This window comes from Sus scrofa, chromosome 1 (genome assembly GCF_054392235.1).
Source record: "Sus scrofa isolate SSC_HxYL_T2T_F1_AM1 chromosome 1, Sscrofa_HxYL_maternal_Yorkshire_Landrace_v2.0, whole genome shotgun sequence".
In the NCBI taxonomy this organism is placed as follows: Eukaryota; Metazoa; Chordata; class Mammalia; order Artiodactyla; family Suidae; genus Sus; species Sus scrofa.
Genome location: NC_139383.1, coordinates 197,028,296 through 197,054,307, shown reverse-complemented (window position 1 = coordinate 197,054,307; position 26,012 = coordinate 197,028,296). Strand labels below are relative to the sequence as shown.

The 26,012-nt window shown below is 39.4% G+C and overlaps 1 long non-coding RNA gene across 4 annotated transcripts in view; it reads right to left on the bottom strand.

The window, feature by feature from the left end:
• LOC102161687 (uncharacterized) overlaps positions 1 to 26,012 on the bottom strand; it is a 308,192-nt gene that overhangs the window by 91,185 nt on the left and 190,995 nt on the right. For 2 of the 4 annotated variants that reach the window (XR_014819665.1, XR_014819668.1), the window contains one exon: positions 473 to 2,277. The exons of 1 other annotated variant lie outside the window; for it this stretch is intronic. This is a non-coding gene — a long non-coding RNA (uncharacterized LOC102161687). Of the gene's footprint in view, positions 1 to 472; positions 2,278 to 14,004; positions 14,102 to 26,012 lie in introns of those variants that run through there. One more of the 4 variants, XR_014819671.1, reaches the window with a different exon arrangement.

Here is a 26,012-nt window from a genome sequence, read left to right as displayed (position 1 = left end):
AACCTTCTGTTATATAAACACATACACCTTCTCTTAGTTAAAAATTGCTTTTATGAAGTTACTTCTTTCTTTTCTTTTTTTTTTTAGGGCTGCATCCATGGCATATGAAAGTTCCCAGGCTAGGAGTCAAATCAGAGCTGCAGCTGCCAGCCTATACCACAGCCACAGCAATGCCAGATCCAAGCCATGTCTTCGACCTGCACCACAGCTCATGGCAACACCAGCTCCTTAACCCACTGAGCAGGGCCAGGGATGAAGCGCACATCTTCATGGATACTAGTAGGGTTCATTACGGCTGAGCCACAATGGGAACTCCCAAAGTTATTTCTTAATAATTGTGGCTGAAAGAACAATTCGTTTTTTGTAGCTTTGAGAAAGAGAAATCTGAACTCTTTGGTAACTGAACCCACACACAAACACAGCTGATGGTGAGAACTCATGAAGGTGCCTAAAGGATCTGTAAGAACCTATAAACTCATTATATATATATTTTTTTTCACACATATATATCAAAAATACATAGTTTATGAGTGATTAAAACTCAAATGATAATGTAGTTGGCCCAAACAGGCTAGCACATCAACAAAGTAAAAGCCTCAGGAGGAAACCAAATAGATGTAGGCATATACTCTGCTATTTAAGGCTTTCTCTCTAAGTAGTTTGTGCAGTTATGATTTTGTGTTGGACATGATTTGTCTCATAGCATATCTCAATCTGTACAGTGAACTGCATTATTATAGACTTCTAGTTAATTCTGTATTTGGCCACAAGTAAAATTGCTCAGACCTTCTTAGAAGAGAATAGAAAAGCCAAAATATTTTTCTGTCCGGCACACAAGTGGTGGGGAGGGGGGAAGAATGCCAAAATGCAAAACTGTAAAGTCAAATATATTATAAAATATGTTATATTCATTCACTCTATCATTGACTCTATACTTTTGGGAAATATTTTCCATTGTTATCTCCTCCCATAGACATTTAAGGTATATTTGTCTACATGGGTATTTTCAGAAATTGATGCACTAATGTAACTTTAAGTTACAGATGATTCTAAAGATGTGTTTGTTTGCTTGTTTGATTTTAGAAGATGATGGCAGGACTACTGAGAGAGTCCTTTTGAATATTTGAAAGCATTTGCTATAACAAAATATTTGATCTTTATCAAATAGTCAGCCCTTAAAATTTCCTTTTGAAGGCAAATGCTTTAAGTTCTTATAAAAATCATCGATTGCAGGGATGAAAACTTATAAATACCAGTCACTGCCGTGGAATCTGCCAGCTTAACCTGCACAGGGTGCTTGACACTTCTTGGATTGTTAAGCAAGTCACCCATTTTGTTAGGCTAGACTCTCTTAGCAGTGAAATAAAAAAAAGGCGCGGGGGGGACACATCTGAGAAAACAGATAATATAACGAATAAGACATTTGGTAAATAAGAGCAATTGAAAATCAAAAACAGCACACATCTGAAAAAGCAGATAATAGAGCAGGTAAGACATTTGGTAAATATGACCAAATAATCTATCAGCTATTCTACATCAAGTGATTTCTACCCCCACCCCTTACTGGATCTACCTAAATTTTTGAAAAATCAAGGTAACTTCAAAGATCACAAAAGAGTTGTTCTCTTGACCAGGGTTGAGGCTGGAAATGCAATGAGATGAGCATGCATGTACCTATGGGGAGAGGGTTTGTGTTAGAGGTGATGTGGGCCTTTCCTTACCACAGTCCCTCCTCCGTGTTTGAGGTGCGGGACCCAGTAAGTGGGAATGGAAAGCAGGGAGTTTCAGCAGAGAGCGTGCAGGACAGAGGCAATGGGAAGGCACGCGTTCCCCCATCAGGTGTTATCCTGTTTGGTGGTGGTGATGGTTTTATTCTGTGTTCATTGGCGAGGCTCTCAGATCTCTGTCCTTGTGCCCTTGAAAATGGCATTAAACGGTTCTGTGCGTGTGCCTTTGAGAAAGCCAGGGCAATGCCCTGTTAATCCGCTGAGTGACTTCAACAACTTGAAAAGGATCAGAGCGCGGCAGAGAATGACCGCGTTGGCCAGTTTGCGAAAGCTTTACGGAAGGGCCATGAAAGTCACACCATTTAAGGGATCTTCCCTTCTGTGGTCACCCAAGCCATCTCTGCCCAACAACTCGGCAGCCCCCCTGTGGCCCAGGGCTGCCATCCTTCCAGGATACAGAGTCATCTTGAGTGGCAATCGTTGCCTTCTTCTTCCCCCAGGGAGCAACTTCTCTTCGTAAGGATTCTTTTTCCCAGCAAGCAAAGATGACCTGGAAATTTGATAGCGCCAGAGTTACGGGCTATACTTTCTCAAAAGAGAAATATTACCTTATAGAAACTAGCTTTTATCCTGCTGAGAAACTGTACTAGGCTGTAGGGATTGTCTCTTATTAGAGCCGTGAGAGCCGAGGGAAACCTGTAGGGCTAGCTCCCTTACACCGAAAAGGCTGCTGGAATCGTGTATGACCCTGAAAAGAAACTGCGGTGTGACTTAGGGGGAAGACAAATATGTTGAGAGAAGCTAGTCCATTCCTCGTGCTGAATGAGCTTGAACACTCTTAAACACACCAGGGGAAAAGTTCCCAAGGTTTTGCAACTCCCAGGCGATGGTGGAGTTCTTAGCTAACTTCCTAGAGCATTATTAGGCATTATAAACATCCTCCATGCAGTCCCATAGGAACAGAAAAATTGTTGTGAGGATTTTAGTATTGAATCTCCAGAAGGGTCTAAAGCCTTTATTTTGCCATTTCTCAAAAAACAAACTTGTATCATATAGAATAGGGTAGAAAATATTGGGAGATAATTTTATAACAAAAAGATGATCGATTTAGTGAAATAATATTCATTGAGCACCTACTGTGTGCCACACACCGTAGAGAGGATGAGATTTGGCAGGGACTCTGCAGTCATGGTCCCCGTCCTCATGACTCTTACACTGTAGTGGGCAGGACAGTACAGAGCGAAGATACGGTACAGGACAGGTACAAAGCAAGTGTGATGAGCTAGTCATGGTAACAAAACCATGAGGTTAGGACTGATGGTCTCCCAACTCAGAAAGAACTAAGGGCATCTCCTTATAGGGTTTGGACATCAGTGTGCTGGAGAGAACACAACCTTAAAAATGCTTGTGACCCGGAGTTCCTGTTGTGATTCTGTGGTAATGAACCTGAGCAGTATCCATGAGGATGCAGGTTTGATCCCTGGCCTCGCTCAGTGGGTTAACGATCTGGCATTGCTGTGGCTGTGGTGTAGGCCACCAGCTGCAGCTCTGATTCAACCCCTAGCCTGCGAACCACCATATGCCATAGGTGCGGCCCTAAAATGACAAAACGAAACAAAAAAATGCTTGTGACCCCCCTTTTCTCCCTTCTTTGTCACTAAGCTGCCCATTGACATGTAGGACCATGTTCATGGAGGACCCTCATTCCTTCATAGGGAATCTGAAGGTCTCAGTCATTCTTATGCAAGAGAACATGTGCTATGTCTTTTAGAGATTGTTATGTTTTCTTTTTTGGCTTTTCAGACATATTTCTTCCCACATCTTCTCACAATCTGTTTTACTCTATGATTTTCTTTACCTTTTCCCAAATATATATATATTTAAATATATAATATATTTATATTTAATATATAATATATATATTTTCCCAAATTTATATATATAATTAACCTAAGGTTAAACTAACAATTCCTAATGATTTGTTTGCTCCAGTCAGAGATATAAGACCTTAATTTCTTTCTTTCTTTCTTTTTTTTTTTTTTTTTTCTTTTTAAGGCCGCACTTGCAGCATATGGAGGTACTAGTCGGATTTGCTTCCACTGTGCTACAACAGGAACTCCCGAAGTTCTAAGGAATAAAAATGTTCACATTTGCAAACTTGAACAATGTCCATTCATACCAAACTATGAACAGAAAATTTTTACTTCAGTGAAAGTCTATGCCAAAGTTATTTGTATTTTATTTTTTAACTTTAATGATACATATTTTCAAATACACACCAAAGTGACCAAAGTAAAGAGGATAATCTATTGAACCCCAGTGCACTCCTCATTCAAGCTTCAAAGTTTGGGTCAATTTTGTTTTATCAGTATAACTTCCCTCCTCATGCACAGATATCTTTTTAAAAGAAATTCTGGAGTACTTAAAATCAAATTTCAGACATTACATAATGTCACAAATACCTCAGTTATCACATCTAACAGATAAGGATGTTTTAAATATAATACATCATTACCATAACTAACAAAATTAACAAAAATTATTTGGTATCATGTAATATATGGCCCACGACTAATCTAAAAAATGACCTTTTATTGTTTGTTCAAGTCAGGATCCAAAAAAGGACCATGCATCATACTTGGTTATTACATTATTTCTCACATTTCTTTTATTCTTACCATTTAGTTTTGAAAGGACCAGGCTGTTTCACTTGGTGACTTGCCCACTTTCTGAGTTTGGCTCTTAGCCTCCTCATGGTATTGCTCAGCTTATTCTTCCATCCCTTGTATTTTCTATAAACTGGTAGATCTATAAGCTTGATTGGATTGAGGTTCTTCCTCTCCTCCCTCCCTTCTGTCCTCCCTCCCTTCCTTCTTTCTGTCTTTCCTTTCTATCTGGCAAGAATATTCATGGGTGTCACTGTGCACTTTCTGCTGCATCACATCACAAAACACTTACTGTCTGGTGGTCCTCCTTGCATGATGCTGAAGTTAACCTGAGGGCCCAGAGGGTGTCAGATTGATATAGTCATTGTAACTTTTCATCTAGTCGTTTTATATTCACTGATGATCTTCGCATAGATCCATTATTTCCTCAAGAATGAATGTCAGTCATAATATTAAATTTTATCAACCGTAATTTTCAGTCAGTCTCAAATGATGTTAGCAAACTTTTATAATAGAAATATCCTAGGGAGTTCTCACTGTGGCACAGTGGATTAAGAACCTGTCTTCAGCTGCTTGGGTTGCTGCGAAGGTGTGGGCTTGATCCTCTGCCTGGTGCAGTGGGTTAAAGGATCTGATGGGCATTGCTGCTGCGATGTAAGTTGCAGCTGTGGCTCAGATTCAATCCCTGGCCAAGGAACTTCCATATGTCCCAGGTGCAGCTATAAAATTAAAAATTAGAAATATTCTAAATTGCACTGTATTGCATTTTCAATTTAAATATTTTAAAATTATATATTCATTACAGAAAATTTGGAAAATATCCACTATAAATCCTTTTTTTTTGTCTTTTGTCTTTAGGGCCACACCCACGGCATATTGAGGTTCCCAGGCTAGGGGATGAATCAGAGCTGTAGCTGCTGGCCTACACAGCCACAACAACATGTAATACGAGCCATGTCTGTGACCTACACTACAGCTCATGACAATGCCAGATCCTTAACCCACTGAGCGAGGCCAGGGGTCGAACCCACATCCTCATGGGTACCAGTCGGATTCGTTAACCACTGAGTCATGATTGGAACTCCTGAAGTACAAATCTTTTTAAAATCACACAAAATCTTTTAACCAAGAGACAATCATTTATGGCTTGATATCTTCTTTTTGATCTTCTTTCAGAAAGTATTTTTAAATAAAAATGGGACCACCACAGTATATTCTATTTTATAACTTACTTTTTGCTCTTATTAATCCATTTTGGACATCTTCTCATATTAAAAAATGTAAGTCATTTTTATATTTAATGTGTATATAAATTTTCTTAAAATATATTCCTAGAAATGAAATCCTTGGTGTAAAAGACATTAAAAAATTAAAGCTTTATATGTGTGTGTGTGTGTGTGTGTGTATTTCCAAAACTCCAGCTAGAGTTTTCCTACTTATAATGTATCGTGAGTACTAATTTCTTTTCATCTCTAGTAACACTGAATATTGAAATTTTTAAGATTTTTTTTGACACTTTGACACAAAAAAATATTATCTACCCAGTTAGGTGTCTTCAATTAATTACTAGAGAGACTGAAAATTATTCATATGTCTATTTTTGTATTTTTCTTCCATACATTTTCTGTTCATCTCTCTTGTCAATTCTTTTGTTAGCATGCTTGTACTTTTCCTAACACCTTAAACGATGTCAGATTAATCATTTACCTGTAGTATTTTCAAAATAGCTTGCAAGTTTGCCATTTTTATTTTATTTTATGACTCTTTTTATGACTCTTTAATGTTCAGAACTTTAAAATTTTTATGTTGTCAAATGCATCTATTTTTTCCTATGTGATTTCTTCCACACTTTTAATCTTTACTAAATTCCCATCTCAAGAGATTTTGAAGTATTTGCCTATATTTTCCTCAACAGCTTTTGTTTTTTGTTTTCATATTTAACTTCAACCCTTTAAATTATCATGAATTTATTTTGGTTATAATGTGATATAAGGATCTAACTGAAATCTCCCTCCTACACAAATTCTTAACCATTTCCCTCAATGTCATTGGTTGTTTGGATAATCAATTCCCTCCCCCATGCATTTATATGCATTAATTTCTATTTCTGGATTATATTTTCTGTACCACTGATCTATCAGACTATTCTTGCAATAATAACACACTTTTAAATGTTGTAGCTTGTTGTATGTTTTAAGATCTAAAGAACTTCCTTTTCATTATAGCTGTTTTCTTAGCTTTAATATCTATTAACAATGTCTGGCTCTAATTTACAGACTTGTGAATCCACATGTCTATTCAACACCTTCCCTCATATACGTAATAAACATCTGTTCATTCAGCAGTATTTATTGAGCATGCACACTATTCCTGGCACTGTTCTAGGAATTTGGGATAACTCAGTGAATCACACAATGACTCCTGCCAATTACTTGTCTGGCCCTCACCACAGCTCTGTGAAGAAGCTCCAATTGTTATTGCTGTTTTACACTTGAAGAAAAGTCATGCACAGAGGTGTTGAGTGACTTAGGACCATGCAGCTAGTAAGTGGTGAACCTGGGAATCAACTTCAGTTGGTCTGGTCCAGAGGCTATGTCTTTAAACACTTTCTCAAACTTGTGTCGAAACCAAATTCTTGATTTCTTTAACAAATCTATTTCCTAGACCGTCCCCATTTCAACAGATGACTACCACTCTTAACTACTTGCATGGATCAAAAACCCAGGAGTCATTCATGACTCTGCTTTTTCCTTACTCTCCATATTCAGTTTATCAGCAAGTGATACTGACTTTATCTCAAAAATGTATCCCTAATTCAACCACTTTGTACCAACTCTATTTCTAGTTCATATTTTTTCTCTTAGTACTTTCTTGAACCTCCAAAATGATATTGAATGAAAATAGTGATAGTTGGGCTTTTTCCTGATTTTAATATAACTGTCTTTTAGTGTTTTATCATCTAGAAAGATATTTGTATTTAATTTTTAGCAAAGAGTTATGGTTATGTTCAAGTCCTGATCTCTTCTGTTTTACATTGGGGTTTTTTAAAAACTAGAAATGATGATTAAATCTTATTAAAGGACTTTTAGCATTCGGTTGATATAATAATATTCTTCTCCTTTAAGCTTTTAATGTAATAAGTTATATACATTTATATATTCTTGATATTGACTCATTCTTGGATGTCCATATTATATTATTAATATTCTGTTGGATTCAATCTGTTTATATTTCACTTGGAATTTATACATAAGTTAGTTCAATGCTCCTTCTCCCACCTTTATCACTTTTTCATAACTATCTTTATCAAACTTTAGAACTAAAGTTATATTAAGCATCATAAAGCAAATTGGAGGACTTCTGCTACGATGAATGATACTGAAATTATCTCTCCTCTAAAGGTTAGATTGAACTCAGCTGTAAAATCATCTGATGGTTTTATAAAAATGGGTAGATGTTCAGTCACCTTTGTAATCTTTTAAATGGTGATTATTCTTTTCATATTTTTAATGTCTTCTTGGGTCAGTTTTGCTATTTGTCATTACCATACATCCATTTCTTCTAGGTTATCAAATTGTTGCCTTAGGATTTCACACGATATATCATAATTACTTTCATATTTTTTTGTAATTACGTACTTCTCTTTTTTTTTTTTTTTTTTTTAGGGCCGCACTTGCAGCATATGAAGGGTCCCAGGCTAGGGGTTGAATCCAAGCTACAGCTGATGGCCTACACCACAGCCATAGCAACTTGGGATCCAAGCTGCATCTGCGACCTACACCACAGCTCATGGCAATGCCAGATCCCTGACCCACTGAGCGAGGCCAGGGATGGATCCTGCATCCTCGTGAATACTAGTCAGATTTGTTTCCACTGTGCCACAATGGGAACTCCAGTACTTCTCATTTTTAATCTCACATATTTTCTCTCTGGCTCTTTTTTTCCTCTATTCATCCTAGTAACAATTTCTTTATTCTTTCCAAAACATCTTTTGTTGTTTTTTTTCTCTTTCATTTTTGTGGTTTTTTTTTTTGTTTTGTTTTGTTTTTGTTTTTGCCTTTTCTAGGGCCGCTTCTGCGGCATATGGAGGTTCCCAGGCTAGGGGTCGAATCGGAGCTATAGCCACCAACCTACGCCAGAGCCACAGCAACGCAGGATCCGAGCCGCGTCTGCAACCTACACCACAGCTCACAGCAACACCGGGTCCCCAACCCACTGAGCAAGGCCAGGGATCGAACCCGCAACCTCATGGTTCCTAGTCGGATTCGTTAACCACTGAGCCACGATGGGAACTCCTAGCCTAGATATTTTTATTTCTCTTTTGAATCCTATTTAGTGGCAGAGAGATTGTTTACTTTCCCACTGATTAGTGTGGCTTTGTCTCCTGAGTGGACCCTGACTGATACATCTCCTAAAGTGAAACTCAGTTCTGTTACTGGAAAATTATTAAATATTTTTGGAATTATTTGGGTATATGAATCTACTTCATTGACCATAAATTTTGTGAAATCTAAATATAGATCAAATATGTCCAATTAAAATAGTGTTAAACTGATAAGTGCTGAAGTATAAAAAGAATGTAAAATATCTTATTAGTTTTTACAATGATTATATGTCTGAATAATAAAAGTTTGAATATATTAAATTTAAAAATACTGTTAAAATTGCTTTCACCTGTTTCTTTTTACTTTTCTAAAAGTGGCTATTAGAAAATTCTAAATTACATGTTTGGCTCTCATTGTATTTCAACTAGACTGTTTTTTCTCTGCATTTTTATCTACATTTTTCCTACATTTTTAATCATTTTTTTCCCTACATTTTTATCATTTTTTACATGGATATGAGAATCCAAGGGAGGGCAAAAGGACAGCCAGAACACTGAGGGAGGAAAAAAGGGAAATTTTTTATCTTCATTTTTAAGTATACCTCAAGGTCACAATGCTCGAGCCTGGTTTTTCAAGACTAAATTACATTTCAACGTATTGTAGGGGGCCATCCAAATTTTCCTTTTGTACAATAATTTAATCCTATTCTATATTGTCTGTAACATCTGGGCCATTGGCTAGAGTCCTCTTAAATATTTTTCAATTAAATAGATTAATTTCTACAACAGGATTTGACTGTATAAGCCTTTGGCAAAATACATTTTTTGGTTCAGCATTTTTAAAAAAGTACATCCTGGTTTATTTAAAAGAACAAAACAAAAGAAAACAAAAATTAGCCTTTTTGTTTCACTTAAAACCAAAATGTTATATTGAACTTTTAACATAACAAATCTAAATGCATAAATGGCAATAAGTATTGTGACCTTGTTGGATTCATTAATATTCATTAACAAGAGAAACGAATTTAAAGTTTTAAGAAGGAAAAAAAAGTTTTAAGTAGAATTTCAATAGCTTTTGGACATGGAAGTCACTGGTGGCAAACGTGATCAATTTAGAGTATCAAGTAGTTGTATTAACTCACACATGAAGCCTGAAAATGAGGCTATAGCCTGAATTTAGCATTTTCACTGGGAATTTGGGACTGAGACCTAGTCTTTGGGAACCAAACCAATAGGACTAAACTGAAACTCTGTCTTTAAGAAGTAATATATTAGTCCACAACTCCTCTTTCTTTTGGGAACTGCTCCTTCTGACTACTGTGTGCTTCTGGTGGCAGGGTTGCCAGAAAAAATACAGAATGCCTAGCTAAGTTGCAATTTCAGAAAAACAATAAATACATGGGCGGATCCTATCTGCCAACCAATGTGCCCAGTATTTCAAGATTCATTGGAGGGCATGTGACCCAGGGCTGGCCAATCACAGTATCTCTAGCCCCCCCCCCCCCCGTTCACTTTGATTGGCCTAACTCATGATTCTAGGGCCAATCAGAGCCAACTTTATTTCTTTTTTTTTTTTTCTTTTCCTTTTTTTTAGGGCTATCCCAGAGGCATATGGAAGTTTCCAGGCTAGGGGTTGATTCAGAGCTGTAGCTGCTGGCCTATGCCACAGTCACATCAATGCCAGATCCTTAGCCCATTGAGTGAGGCCAGGGATCGAACCCACATCCTCATGGATACTAGTCGGTTTTTTGTTACCGATGAGCCACAACAGAACTCCATTCCATTCACTTTCTAGGACTGTCCTTGTCATTAGGCAGTAATGGCAAACATTAATTTGTAGGCTTCTATTTCTAGGATCCTGAAGGCACAATACCACTAATGCTGCCCTCAGCAAAAGGTGGGGTCCCCGAATTCCAACTTAAATTGCAGTTCGGCAAGGGCAGAACTGGCTGCTTAACAGGTGGAATACAATGCAAAAATAAATATTTTGTCAAACATATGTTTTAATATTACGCACACGCACATTCATATATAATGCTTAAGAATTTCAAGATGGCAACATCAGAGTGTTAAACCAAGCTTGAGGCCCAAGCACAAGGTCCCATGTAATTGCACAGGTCACAGACCCTGAAGCCAGCCCTACCTGAGAGTCATACTTAATCTCTTGATGCCTTAAGTTCCTTATCTGTAGAATGAGAGGCAACACAGACTTTCTAGTGTAACAAGGATTAAATGAGTTATTTGTGAAATTTGTGATGCTCCCAACCCACAGTGGGTTCTTGATAAATAGAGTAACCATCATCTGACTACGTTATCTGTGAGCAAGGAGTGAGGCATCTAGAGTCAGCCAGATGTGGACTGAAAGCCTGGCCCTGCCGCCTTCTTGGGCCAATTACCTAATGTCTCTAAAGCGCCAGTTTCTCACCTATAAAGAGGAGATAATCAATGCATCTCCTCTGGACAGTTTATTTTGAGGACTAGGGGAAATGATACATTTAAAGCATTTAGCAAAGTCCCTGGCCCACAGGGTCACTAAGTGCTCACCGTCGTGACCATGGGCCAGGCCCTCTGCTAAGTGATTTACACCTACTAGCTCATTTAATCTTTACAACACCTGGAAATTTAGATGTCATTACTTTCAGTAAATTGAAAAGTGCCTTTCCAACTGTCACATTGTTCCTCTGTCGTGGGGCCATAATTGAGACCCCCAAGTCTCTCTGATTCCAGAACGAACCTCTGTTCTGAGCCCCTGAACAGTTTGTCTTTAGCTGTGCACACTTCCCTTTCCCTGTTCAGTCCCGAGTCCCAGTGTCTGTCTGCCTTCCTGCATCTGCCATGGTGAGGGATGATGGAGCACACATAAAGAAGCTTAAAAGACCTCCTGTATTTGCATGGCTATTGTGAGGTTCCTCTCCATGCAGCTGTCTGTCTGTCTATCTGCCTGTCTCTCTTAGGAAACGCAGGGGAGAAGTGCTGGCCACAAAAGCAATGACAGATTTAATGAGACGTGAACTCTTGAAGACTGGTTTGAGATTTAAAGATGTTTATCAACCTTCAGCCAGAGCTGGGTTTGTTTACCCCTAATTATATGTTCTTATGTGGGTGTTTCTGAAACAATACTCTGAAGGGCCTTTTATGTTGTTTTTCTTTTCACTGAGCAATTATCATTTTTCTTTTGAAGGGATGCTGCTAGTTTCTTATGCAAGACTGAGGTAACACTAACCACACCCCTTCGTGGAGCCTCAACACAAAAGCAGTTAAAATTGCACTAAAGCAAGGATCAGTCTCTGCTTGCTCAGTCTTTTGTTTTCTAACTAGCAGGGTGTGGCTGTTTTGCTTTCATCGTGGTACTAGAGTTTAGCCTCAAGTTCTAAGCCTGAAGAAAGCAGGGAGATGCTGTGGCTTTGCTGTCTCTGTACCCCTGAAGGTGCTTCTGTAGCCCTGTAAATGGATGCTGACGCCTGCTTGGAAATATCTAGATGATCAGTAATTTCTAGAAGTTGTTCTAGATCAGGATTTTTCTCTTGCTCTGAAAAGGATAAAAGTGTAAGGGGACAGCATATACAGGAGAATTAAACTTGCCATTTGTATTTTTTTTTTATTAACTAGCAGGCCTTTTTATTAATGTAAGCCTGCACTGTACTAGTGTTACAGGCTTCAAGTCCCCTTCAAGGAGATTAACCCCCAAAGCCTCTGGCCTTGTCTCCCTGTGATGCCCCTTCCCCCACCTTTACCAGCCTGGGCCACTCACTCCCTGCTAGAGAAGGAATGTCGCCCATTCCTCACCCCACCTCTACATAACCTGTTCCTGATGCAAATAAGGCATCCTGCCCAAGACCAATCAGGAGATCAGATTGGGTCTCCACTCAGGTCGCATAGTGGGGGTATAAAGACTATAGCAGAGTGAGTTGGGCCCTCGTTTTTTAACCTGAGTGCACATGATTCCTCTCTCTCCCTCCCTGGAAATGTACCTTTGCTTTAATAAATTTGTAAAATGTTCACCATTCCAATGCTTTGCTATGGCGAGACAGGGATGGAGGAAACTCTGACTATCATGAGGACTGGAGAGAGGTCTGTGCCTAAATTTATCATTGCGAAATTAAACAAAATTATAAACTGGAGTTCCCGTCGTGGCGCAGTGGTTAACGAATCCGACTAGGAACCATGAGGTTGCGGGTTAGGTCCCTGCCCTTGCTCAGTGGGTTAACGATCCGGCGTTGCCATGAGCTGTGGTGTAGGTTGCAGACGCGGCTCGGATCCCGCGTTGCTGTGGCTCTGGCGTAGGCCAGTGGCTACAGCTCCGATTCGACCCCTAGCCTGGGAACCTCCATATGCTGGGGGAGCGGCCCAAAGAAATAGCATTAAGACAAAAAATATATATATATATATAAACTAAGCAATGTTAACTTTGTCCATTTCACTCTTTTCCTTTTCAGTGTTTTTCTCTTAAAACAGCTTTCCTTCCTTGTAACATCCTCCAAAGCATATATTCTGTGAGATGTCGATAAGTGATTTGCGTTTAATAAGCATAGTTCAGGGAGTTCTCGTTGCGGCTCAGCAGAAATGAATCCAACTGGTATCCATGAGGATGAGGGTTTGATCCCTGGCCTCAGTCAGTGGGTTAAGGATCTGGTGTTGCCATCTGCTGTAGTGTAGATTGCAGACTTGGCTCGGATCTGGCGTTATTATGGCTGTGGTGTAGGCTGGCAGCTGTAGCTCCAATTGAACCCCTAGCCTGGGAACCTCCATATGCCATGAGTGCGGCCCTAAAAAGCAAAATAATAATAATAATAATAATCCGATTAGTATCCAAGAGAATGTGGGTTTGAGGGTTTGATCCTGGCCTCCCTCAGTGGGTGAAGGATCTAGCATTTCCGTGAGCTGTGGTGTAGGTCGCAGATGTTGCTTGGATCTGATGTTGCTGTGGTATAGGCCAGCAGCTGTAGCCCTGATTCGACCCCTAGCCCGGGAACTTCCACATGCTGCAGGGGCAGTCCTAAGAGAAAAAAAGAACAATAAAAGCAGTATTGAGCTCCTGGAAGGGCCCCAGGAATGAAATCAGAACAGTCTCTCTTGGGGTTTCAGGATCTCCTGCCTTTATTTCTCTCTGGCATCTTCTCCATTTGCCTTCTCCTCCCTACTGATTGACTGCTGGTGTCTGTTCATGTCACATGTGGCAAAACATTGCCACCGTTCCCATGTCCTCATGGCCTTCCAGTGCTGGCAACTGCTCTTTTCAGCTCTTGATTCAAATTGAAGAGATTAAAAAATTTGACTGTCCCCCTACCTTGGTTAGTCATGAGTTGTGGCCATAGAGTGGGCTCATGTGCCGTGCAGCCCCCTCTAAGCAGGGACCATGACAGGAGAAGCGATGATAGATCTGTCTTTTACAAGTATTTAAAGAAACAGACAATAAGACTGAGTATTATTGAACAATAAGTCTAATCTTTTTTTCTCATTTCATAATGTTTTTATGAATCTCCTAGGAAATAGCATTTTAGTGCATCTAGAGTACATTTAAAAGAACAGTGAATCTATTCTTTTTTTAAAAGATAAGACTTCATAAAACAAATCTTTGAAAACTTGGCATAGGCAAATATTTCTTAGCCACAAAAAATGTGCACTCCATAAAACAGAGAATTGGTATATTGAACTTTATCGAGATTAAAAACTTTTTTTCAAAATACACCATTACATAAACAAAAAGACAAGTCGCAGAATGGGAGAAAATATTCAATAGATAGATAAATATAGATAGGTTAATAGATGATAGAGAGAGATGGGTTGCTCTGACAAAAGACTGTATCCAGGATACATAAAGAATTCTTCCAAGTTATTAAAAAAAATTTTAATGGGCAAATTTTTTTTTTTTTTTTTTTGTCTTCTTAGGGCCACACCCACAGCATATGGAAGTTCCCAGGCTAGGGGTCAAATCAGAGATGTAGCTGCTGAGCTACACCACAACCACAGCACCGTGGGATCTGAGCCGCATCTGCGACCTTCACCACATCTCACAGCAGCTGCCGGACACTTAACCCAGTGAGCGAGGCCAGGGATCAAACCTGCGTCCTCATGGATGCTAGTCAGATTCGTTTCCACTGAGCCACGATGGCCAAAAATTTTGAAAACACACACTTCACAAAACAAGGTATAAAAATGGAAAATAAGTATATATCATTCATCATAGGGAAATGCAAATTAAATCCCCAATGAGACACTACCACATATTCGTTAGAGCAGCTAAAATTAAAAAGACTGACAGAGTTCCCATCGTGGCGCAGTGGTTAACAAATCCGACTAGGAACCATGAGGTTGCGGGTTCAGTCCCTGCCCTTGCTCAGAGCTGCGGTGTAGGTTGCAGACGCGGCTTGGATCCTGCGTTGCTGTGGCTCTGGCTGTGGCTACAGCTTTGATTAGACCCCTAGCCTGAGAACCTTCATATGCCGTGGGAGCGGCCCAAGAAATAGCAAAAAGGAAAAAAAAAAAAAAATGTGATTTGTTTGGAGTTTCCGTCGTGGCGCAGTGGTTAACGAATCCGACTAGGAACCATGAGGTTGCAGGTTCGGTCCCTGCCCTTGCTCAGTGGGTTAGCGATCCGGCGTTGCTGTGAGCTGTGGTGTAGGTTGCAGATGCGGCTTGGATCCCACGTTGCTGTGCCTCTGGTGTAGGCCGGAGGCTACAGCTCCGATCTGACCCCTAGCCTGGGAACCTCCATATGCTGTGGGAGTGGCCCAAGAAATAGCAAAAAGACAAAAAAAAAAAAAGACTGACAATATCAAGTGTGGAAAAGGATATGAGACGACTGGAACGCTCATACACTATTGGCAGGAACTTTTGAAAACTTTGGGGCAGTTTTTTAAAAGCTAAGCATGTACTGGAGTTCCTGTCGTGGCACAGTGGTTAATGAATCCAACTAGGAACCATGAGGTAGCAGGTTCAATCCCTGGCCTTGCTCAGTGGGTTAAGGATCTGGTTAAGGATTGATGTGAACTGTGGTGTAGGTCGCAGATGCGGGCTTGGATCCCGCGTTGCTGTGACTCTGGTGTAAGCCAGTGGCTTACAGCTCAGTTCCACCCCTAGCCTGGGAACCTCCATATGCCGCGGGAAGCGGCCCTAGAAAAGGCAAAAAGCCAAAAAAAAAAAAAAAAAAAAAAAAAAACAGTTAAACACGTACTAACCAAATGACCTATCAATTTAAGTACTAGATATTTACCTGAAAGTCATGACAACATATGTTCACAGGAAGAATTTTATGGATATTCATTGCATGTTTACTCACAGTAGCCCCAAATTGGAAACAATCCAAATGTCCATTAATTGGGGAATGGATAAACAAAATGTAGTCTATACAAAAAGAGGACTCCTACATAATAGTAAAAGAGAAATGAACTACTGATGAGCACAACAAGGTGGGTAAGCTTCAAAATTCTTATGCTGAGTCAAAAAAAGCCAGATCTACTGGAGTGGGTGTGAAGAAAAGGAACCCTCCTGCACTGTTGGTGGGAATGTAAATTGGTACAACCACCGTGGAAAACAGTATGGAGGTTCCTCAGAAAACCAAATGTAGAACTACCATATGATCCAGCAATCCCACTCCTGGGCAATATATCTGGACAGAAGTTTCATTGAAAAAGACACATGCACCACTATGTTCACTGCAGCACTGTTCACAACAGCCAAGACATGTAAACAACCTAAATGTCCATTGACAGATGAATGGATTAAGATGTGGTACATACACACAATGGAATACTACTCAGTCATAAAAAAGACCAATGCTGTCAGGATGGCAGACCCATCTAAAAAAGAACAAAACAATGTCATTTACAACAACATGGATGGAGCTACAGACTCTCATACCAAGCAAAGTAAGTCAGAAAGAGGAAGACAAACACCATATGATATCATTTATATCTGAATCTAATATATGGCACAAAGGAACCTATCTACAGAAAAGAAACAAACTCATGGACATGGAAAACAGACTTGTGGTTGCCAAGGGAAAAGGGGAGGGAGTGGGCTGGACTGGGAGTTTGGGGTTAGTAGATGCAAACTATTGCATTTAGAGTGGATAGGCAATGGGATCCTGCATGAGATCCTGTATAGCACAGGGGACTATATCCAGTCACTTGTGACAGAACGTGATGGAGAAAAATGTGAGAAAGGAATGTACATATTTGTATGACTAGGTCATTTTGCTGTACAGAAGAAACTGACAGAACATTGTAAATCAACTATAATTTAAAAAATTAAAAAAGAAAAAGCCAGATCCAAAATAGTTTATAAGGTGTGATATCCATTTAAATAAAATTCTAGGAAAATGTCAAGTATGTTATGGTGACACAAACCACATCAGTAGTTGTCTATGGTAGTTCCCCGGGGCCAGGGCTGAAGGGAGGGATTGATTGCAGAGAGCCATAAGGAAACACTTGTGGGTGATGACAGTAGTCTGTATCTTGCTTATGGGGATGGTTTTGTGTGTGTGTGTGTGTGTGTGTGTGTGTGTGTGTGTGTGAAAACTCATCGATTTGTACACTTTAAAATGAATGCAATGTATTTTCTATAAATTATCCCTCAATAAATTTGATAAATAAAAGTACTATTTAATAGGCCTTCTTCAAACCTGTCTTGTCATTTTTTAATAATTTTTATTTTTTCCATCATAGCTGGTTTACAGTGTGTTATCATTTTTAATAGTGTCTTACTGTTGACTCACTTCAGGGAATCCAACTTTAATTTTTTAAAACATTGTAGACCTGTTTACTTTGTATTCTGCATCTGATAAATTCTGATCATTGAGTCCTAGATCTAAGGCTGTTGATTGTTTCCACGGACTCTCACTTAGAGAGGATTACTTCCTTGTGTCATTGGTGATCTTTTGATTGGAAGTTTATATTTCATTAATCTTAATCCCTTGAAAACCTGGGGGGTCTAACCTGATGGTTCTTTACTCCAGATAGGATTTGGTTTGCGTTTACAGGGGGCCAGGGGTACTGCTGAGCTGAGAGCACACCAGCTTCATTCCAGGTTTTCCAGCTTATGGTGGGACCCAGGTCCGGCCACCACCCTTGTCTCCAGCCCTGAATTGAGCCCAGGCCAGCCCTGCCATTAGAGAGACCTCACTCACATGCTCTTCCTACCCAAAGGCTCCAGTTCCAACTCATAGATTCCTCCCCTGTCAAACACCCAGATATTTCCTTATTCCCTGAGAGTTCAGCCACATGATATAAGGCATAGTACGCGTGGAATTTGTTGTTTTGCAGCCAAAGGACCCCTCAGTGACAATGTTACACTGCTGGAAGGGCACGACATGTTTGCACTCCTCTTTTTGAGTCTCAGAGAAAAGAGATATAAGCCCTAAACTGTCAAATGATAGCCTTCCCTTTTAAGGCTTTTGAACTAAAAATTGGTGGGAAAGTATGCGTCATACCCCCCAACCCAGGATCTTTCTCAAAATCTGATTATGGGCAGCCAAGCTAAGAGCTGCTTATTTACAGCTATGCATTTTGTGCTCAGATGAAGCTGAGAAATGTTTGGGGCAAAGATAGCAAAATAACTCGAGAGCATCAGAAAGAACTGAATGTAAAAACTCGAGTGTCATATCAAACCTAACCGAAATAACTGAGAACAGGGATGGCCAGGGCCTTTCCCAGTTGTCAATACTTCTTTTTTTTTTCTCTTCTGAATTTTTAACGCAGACCATGTTTTATTTATCCTTAGGAATTAAATTATAGTAATTGTAATTATTTGGATCTTGAATATTCACTCTATTTTGAATGTAATCGACTACTTAAAATGACTAGCTTCCCCACGGGGTTTTTGAGGTTGATAGTGGTAGAGAGCTGTGTCTAATTCAAGATTCCAGTTCCCATCTCTCTTTACATAAGAAATGGTGTAAAAAGTTCATTGAATGTTTTAATTAGCATGCAAGCTGAGTCTTAAATCCAAAGGAGAACCTAATACTACTATTAATTGCATCCAACTCAAGGTAATAAAAGAATACAATTTTGGAATAGTGCAGGGTAAAAGATTTGTATTCTTGTTATTTGCGGTAATAATATAATCATTTGCTAAAAACCCATCGTGTGCTGGGAACTAAAGGAACATTTTCTTTTTTTCTGATTCAGACACTGCCACTGTGGAGGACTGCAGCAGTTTATTGTTCTGGTTTATGATCTTGGTCTGAATTCAGAATAAAGCGGCCACGTGCCAGCTTCAGACTCTCATATACTTTCTCTGTAACCTGGATGGTTAGCAGGGTTGTAAGTCCAATTTTTTTCCCCCCTTAGTTTGAAGTATGTAACTAACCTGCTCAAAAACACTGTTTTGGTGGGCCAATCAGGACACAGAAATTAAGGGAAAGACTGGCCCTGCTCTATTTTACTGAATGAACTTGACTGAATCACTTGGAGACCGAATTCTTGGTTCCAGTCTGCATCACACACAAATATTATCGGGTGGATTTCCTTGGCCAGGGAGCCTGGGGGTGGGGGCGGGGGTGGCTAATGACGAGAGGCATATCCAAACCACAGCAAGCCTCCTCAGACTTTGAACTAGACTTTGGGATGTGACAGGACCTGGCAAAAATGGAAATACCTCCCCTGACATTTTTGCTCATGTTTTCTAAATTCACTTTCAGATAAGGGCACTGAGTTTGCTAGAGTGGGAAGTGCTGACAGACAAAGTGTAGTCTACTACAAAATTCTTCCTGGTACTCTAATTATCCTTTCCTTCTCTACTTCAGTATCACATGTAGCCATGTGTAGAATCATAAAATAATTATGCAGTGTACAAGCTTTCTGGGAGCATGTACCACTGTTTTCCTAATTCTTTATCTCTCCCATTGATCGTGGCGTGTGTGCATTGATCCAAGTCGGCCATCTGGTTAGGCAAGATAAGCGTGCTAGTGTCTTTGCATTGCACTGTCACTAGGGGAGGGGGCACATTTTGGCTGTAGGGAATTACGGGGGCAGGATTAGCCCTCTTCCTATGAGGAAACTGAATTTTAAATGCAATGTTGCAGCTGCATGGACCATGTTGCTAACTTCTGTTTTTGCCATGAACTGGGTAGATTTTTCTTCTTGTTCATATTGTCTCCAAAGGTATAGCGATGCCTTGTATTAAATGGGGGCTGGGAGGGCAAGATCGGAGAGAAGGTTCGTTTTTAGCCCATGTTAGACTTGCAAGGGACTGATACATTACAGGATTTCTAAAATGGTAAAACTGCTTTCAAAAGACTACAAAAGGCTGCTGGATAAAAAAAGCATTTTAAACCAAGACTTGTTGGGTTCCCCTGGGCCAAACAAAAAATTATTTTAGGGAGGGAAGTAATATGTGCATGAGTCTTCGCAAAAGAAAAATACAAAGGAAACTGAAAAAAAATTATGCGTGTATCATAGCAGAAGGAATTGCTGCTCGAAGCTTTGGGATATCCTCTCGGTTTGTTTCCCTCTCTCTTTCACGTATTGAAATTAATGTTTGCCCCAAGTTTATGACCACTGGGACTGACCGAATGTGCTATTTCATTCAAAGGGACTTTTTTCCAGCCCCGTTGGCCACCGTTGTTTTTAAAAATTGATCGCCGCCATTGTTGTCTCATATTCTGCAAATGTGTGGAAGACTCAAAAGCTTTTCCCCTAAAATTGAACAATTCTGTCAAAAAAGATTAGTTCTATTTTGTCTGCTGGGTGCTGACTATTCATGAATGTAAAGAGAGAGGGCTTGGGTGTCATACTAAGTTGCTAAGGTGGCTGGATTTCGGCTATTGACTTAAGGCTACCAAACTGCAGCCTACAAAAGAGCAGCCGGAATGAGAGGGGAGAGCTGGCCTGCCATGTGTTTGAGCTATACCTTCTTTAGCTGCCCATTTATTTCTTTTGTTGCCAGAACTTTTATTGTCATACAGTTGAAAAAAATGTTAGACACAAGCTTCAGGCAGCACCAAGCAGAAAAAGGGATTAGCATATCACTAGGATCATCTTACACTGAACCAAATTCTTTTCAGGATGTATAATTAGCGAATACAGTCTTTTTTTTTTTTTTTTTTTTTTGGAGCCTATGGATGGAAAAAAATGAGCTCAGATCTTTGGCTAGAATATTAGAGGAAATAAAAGACAGTTGCCAATTTCAGAGAGATGTATCCATATTAACTGTTTCTTTGCAGAGTCTTTGCAATTCCCTCCAGAACTGTTCGATTGAATGGGAAAACATACTATGAATCCCCATCATTGTTTCAGGTTTCCTAAGAGGGAAATACTGTGTAGTTGAACACCCCTTCAAAATTTTAGACTGAGGAAAGCAGATTCGGGATGAAATGAATGTAGAACTTTTCCGAACAGGGGCCAATGTGCAGTTTTCACACGGTGACACTTTACTCTGCAGAAGGTACTTTGTAGTGGAAAATGTACCTGGGAAATTGCAGGCAGTACAATGTCCATTCTGGGTCTGTGAGTGAATAATTCTGTGAGACTTGCTTAAAACTGTCTAAAACTTCTCTTATAATTTGTGGGCGTTGAAGATGTTTATCTGAGAGTAAGAAAATGGAAGTCTGGGAGCGTTCCCTTTTCTCTTCTCTCTAGCACAGAGTTGTGTATTTAAGCAGTTTATACTCAGTACATGGGGAAAAGTAGATTTGTCTAATTAACTCTATTTCACTGGATAGATATTGATTTACATTTCCAAATATACAGGCTTTTAGAGAAGCACATATGGGGAGGAGGCGGGAAAGAACCTTTTTCCCAAAAGTATATTTTTAAGAATTCACAGAATATTCATTTAAAGTGAAAGTACCCACTGCATGTGTCTCCCTTTCAATTTCTTGAGGTAGCTGGTGGTTTTGTTTACCACATGAGGTGTTGCTATGTCGACTTGTGTTCTTCCAGATTCTTGGTTCTTGAACAGTGGATACTTCATATTTTTCACTCTTCTGTGGGTGGCATCACTCCATCCCACTGCCCTTCCCCAAAGAAAAACACCACAAAATACACCTCCCAGTCTTGATTCTGGTTCAACTTTATTCCATATTTTCTGAGGATACTCTTAGCTTATCTTTGTGGTAATAATTTCAAAAATTAGCTCCTTAAAAAAAAAAAAAACTATTTAGAAAAGGCAGTGGGCACTTAGGTCCACAGAGAGCAGTTATTTCAGGTTCCACAACCCTTAAGATACTGCAGAAGGTGTCCTTTGAATTTCTCTTTGGAATTAGAGAACTGGATCTTTTCATATTTCTTCTGGCTTGGAATTTTGGGGCAAATGTCTCTCTCTTGGCTAGAAATAAACTGGGGACCAAGGTAGTACAGAGGACTCAATTGTGTTGTCATTTAAAGAAAATCACTTTAGTTTGCATGGGTTATGTCTCCATGGAGGACTATGGAATTAGCAACATGACAACAAGAAAGAAAAAAAATAAAATTGCTGTAAAAAAATGTGGATTGGAGATATCATCCTTCGTTGATTTTCTTCACTTATTATAATACTTTTTAAAAGCCATTCTTTGCTATCTCAGTATTTGTAATTTTTTAAAGTTGGTAATATTCATATTTTTCTCTGACTTGTGGTCAGAAATGTCAGTGCCTACAAGAAACTAGCTATATATACAGCCGCTCATGATTTAAGACAGTCTTAAGTCACTAACACATTCAGTAATTGTCTAAAGACATGGTTTAATCAAACTTATGATAGGTTGTCCCAAATCTAATTGGCTATTTAATTATTCACAAAAATTTTTCAGTCTTCCACTCGCTTAGGTCACATGACCTAGGATCATCTCGTGCACACGTACTTGCCCCATTCAGATAGGAGAATTGAGATGGACTTTCAGGGGACCAGCCCTCAGGAACACGGCTCTTGGTCATCCAGACATTAAGAGAATGATGTTTTGGAGTTCCCTGGTGGCTCAGTGGGTTAAGGATCTGGTGTTGTCACTGTAGCAGCTTGGGTCGCTACTGTGATGCAGGTTCAGTCTCTGGCCTGGGAATTTCTGCATGCTGCAGGAGTGGCCAAAAAAAGAAAGAAAGAAAGAAAGAAGAAAAAGAAAAAGAAAAAAAAAGAGGAAGAAAGAAGGAAAAATAAGAGAATGATGCTTAAATCTAAATTTCAAATTGTTAACTTCAGAGAAATGTAATGTCAAACACAGAATACCCACTGCTAGGTAACAGAAAATGAGCTCAAGAGCTTTTTTCTTAAGGACTGGAGAGCAAAGGCATTGAGGTGTGATGGGCTTTGTGTAAAGCAATGTTTGGGTTACTCTGGACCCTGGAGTGGCCTAGTGCCAGGAGTGGGCAGGGAAAGGAAGAGTGTGACCCACAGGTAAAACTCAGTACAGGACAGAGAATTCACAGAGGTAGTGAAGGAGAGGGAGAGGGGCGTGTGGACAGACATTCCATTTTAGGTTTTGTGAATACCAAAAACAGAGGAACGACCAGAATATCTTTCTTTAGAAACACCATGTTTGAGCTTTTTTTTTTTTTAAAAAAAAAAGGGAATTTATGATCAATCAAAATGTATTGGTTGCTAATCTTAATAGGATATTTAATATTTTTAGCTCATCAATGTATTACAAGTAATGTGATATTTTTATACGGAATATTACATATATGTTTTACATTGTGTACAGAGTGTTAGCATGTTAACCTACTTGACTTTTCTATGATGTTTCAATAATGTCCCTTCTAAAGTTTAACCTCCTTCATGGCAGGAGCTGTCTAATATAACACGACATCAAGTCAGCACCACACACTCATTAAGTGCCATTAGCCAAATAATTGTGGATTACTATGATTAGGTAGGGTTTCAAAGACACAAATAAGATTCTCCAAATTATGGGTATGTTGAATATGACTCTAGCCTAACAAATCTTATGCCTCCTATTAAAGAAAATCAAAGAGTCTTAGCCTTTTATTTTTTTTTTATTTTTATTTTTTTTTGTCTTTTGTCTTTTTTGTTGTTGTTTTGTTGTTGTTGTTGTTGCTATTTCTTGGGCCGCTCCCGCGGCATATGGAGGTTCCCAGGCTAGGGGTTGAATCGGAGCTGTAGCCACCGGCCTACGCCAGAACTACAGCAACGCGGGATCCGAGCCGCGTCTGCAACCTACACCGCAGCTCTGAGCAAGGGCAGGGACCGAACCCGCAACCTCATGGTTCCTAGTCGGATTCGTTAACCACTGCGCCACGACGGGAACTCCGAGTCTTAGCCTTTTAAACTTACAATGCTATATACTTCCCATTTAAAAAATATTTGTTCATTTTAATATATGTATAAATAGGATATTCTAAACTGCTTTTGAAGACTTAAGATAAATTATTTTTTTATTTTTCTAAATCATTTACTCTACATGACTAAATCAACTGGCTTTTTTTAAACACCGTATTTGTTCACAGCTATTAAGAGGACACTTTCCACTCTTCCAAGTAGAAATTGTTATGATAAAGATAAGCATGTACAAATTTTATTTTAAGATTTGATAAAAGCATAATTCCCCATTAGGCATAGCTCTAAGACAGGTGTTTAAAAAAAAAAAAAAAAAAAGGATAATATCACAAGCCATTTGTGTCCGACGTGTTGTAGTATGTTTACTGGCTGATCTAGAATCTGAAAACAAGAGGTTATTTTTCATTTTAATAGCTAGTATTTGCTGAGCCTTAACCAAAGGCTAGGCACTGTTCTGACCACCTCATCTAGTCCTTGTAACCCTATGAAATGCTATTACTTTTGCATAGATGAAGAAACTGAGATATAGTGAGGTCAAGTAACATGCTTAAGGTTATGCAGCTGGTAAGAGGTGCAGCTGGATTCAAAACCAGGTAATCTGACTCAACTTTCTCTTAACAGCACTACACCAGCCTTCTATGCATTCAGTAGAATTGAAAATATCAGGTTACATCAAGGCTTACAATGTTGTCCCAGTGGGAAGAAGCATCTGCCCAAGGAAGGAGAGGAAGATATAGAGTCAACAGGACCAGCAAGAGACAAAAATTATCATAAGACCCTAAACTCTGGGTTAGGAGTTTTATTTTTTATTTTTAGTTTTTGGCTGTGTGTGTGGCATGCGGAAGTTCCTGGGCCAGGGATCAAACCCACCCCACAGCAGTGGCAATGCTTGATCCTTAACTGCTTGGCCACCAGGGAACTCCCTGGGTTAGGAGTTTAATAGTTCACTAAATCTAACTGAGCCCAGACAGGGAAATGACTTACACTGTCAGAGACAGGAGCAAGAACTCCCAGTTCTCTCAAGTCCCAAACCAGGGCTCGGAACAGTATTCAGAGGCAATAAGATACTTCAGGATTCTTTGAGAAGGGACAAAACAGGCAGAAAGATAAGTATGAAGAGGATGTCTGCTCCTGCTGGTAAGCATAGGAACCACTGGAATGTCAAGTTGTGAAAGGAAGTGCCTATAGAATTGAACAGCTGACAGTTGAGAGGAACAATAGAGGAAACGAAAGACATTGAAGCCAATATTAAGGAAACTGGGAAGGGAGACAAGAACAGGAAGTTAATGTTCAATTCTTTCTGTTTTTTATTAAAGAAAGTAGAGTTGATTTACAATATTGTGCCAATTTCTGCTGTACAGCAAAGTGACTCAGCCATACACATATAATTTTGAAGTATTAACATACTTACTTTTAATTGGATCCCCAAGTGGAGATGCCCTATAGCCATTAGGAAGTTGGGAAATGGAAAGGGAGAAAAGATCTGGAAGATGCAGAGCTGAAAGTCCACAAGACACAAGAATTGTCATCAGGCGGTCCAGTTAATCTACACACACACACACACACACACACATACACACACAGCACAGCACACCGATCTTCAACTTTTTGTAGGAAGACATCTTTTAAGGATGGGAAGATACCACCTTTGCTCTAAGTAAGGTTCCCACTCACACTCACAAAAGCAAATCTGGTCTGGAAAATTCTTCATAACCCTCCCACTAGAATAGCATGACAAAGTAGAAGGCAGAGCTTTGGAGACAAGTGGTGCGTTTTCTTTTTCCATTTTCAACATTCTCATCACCATTTTTCAAGGTCATCCTTTTGGGTTAATGAGTGTTGCAGATATTTATTTGAGCAATGTTCTGGACGGGCATTCACAGAACCTTTACCTCTAAATCTACTGCCACTAAATTAGATCTTGTTCAAATAAAGAAGGTTAATTGCAGTATACATTTGCTCCTCTGTTTTAATTACTACAAAGCTTGTGAAGACAAACAACTGTGTGTGGCATTTTTTGCAAAAGATATACCTGAATTATAAAAAGCTTAGATCAGGCCTGCATCCGTGTATACACGCCTTCCTCTC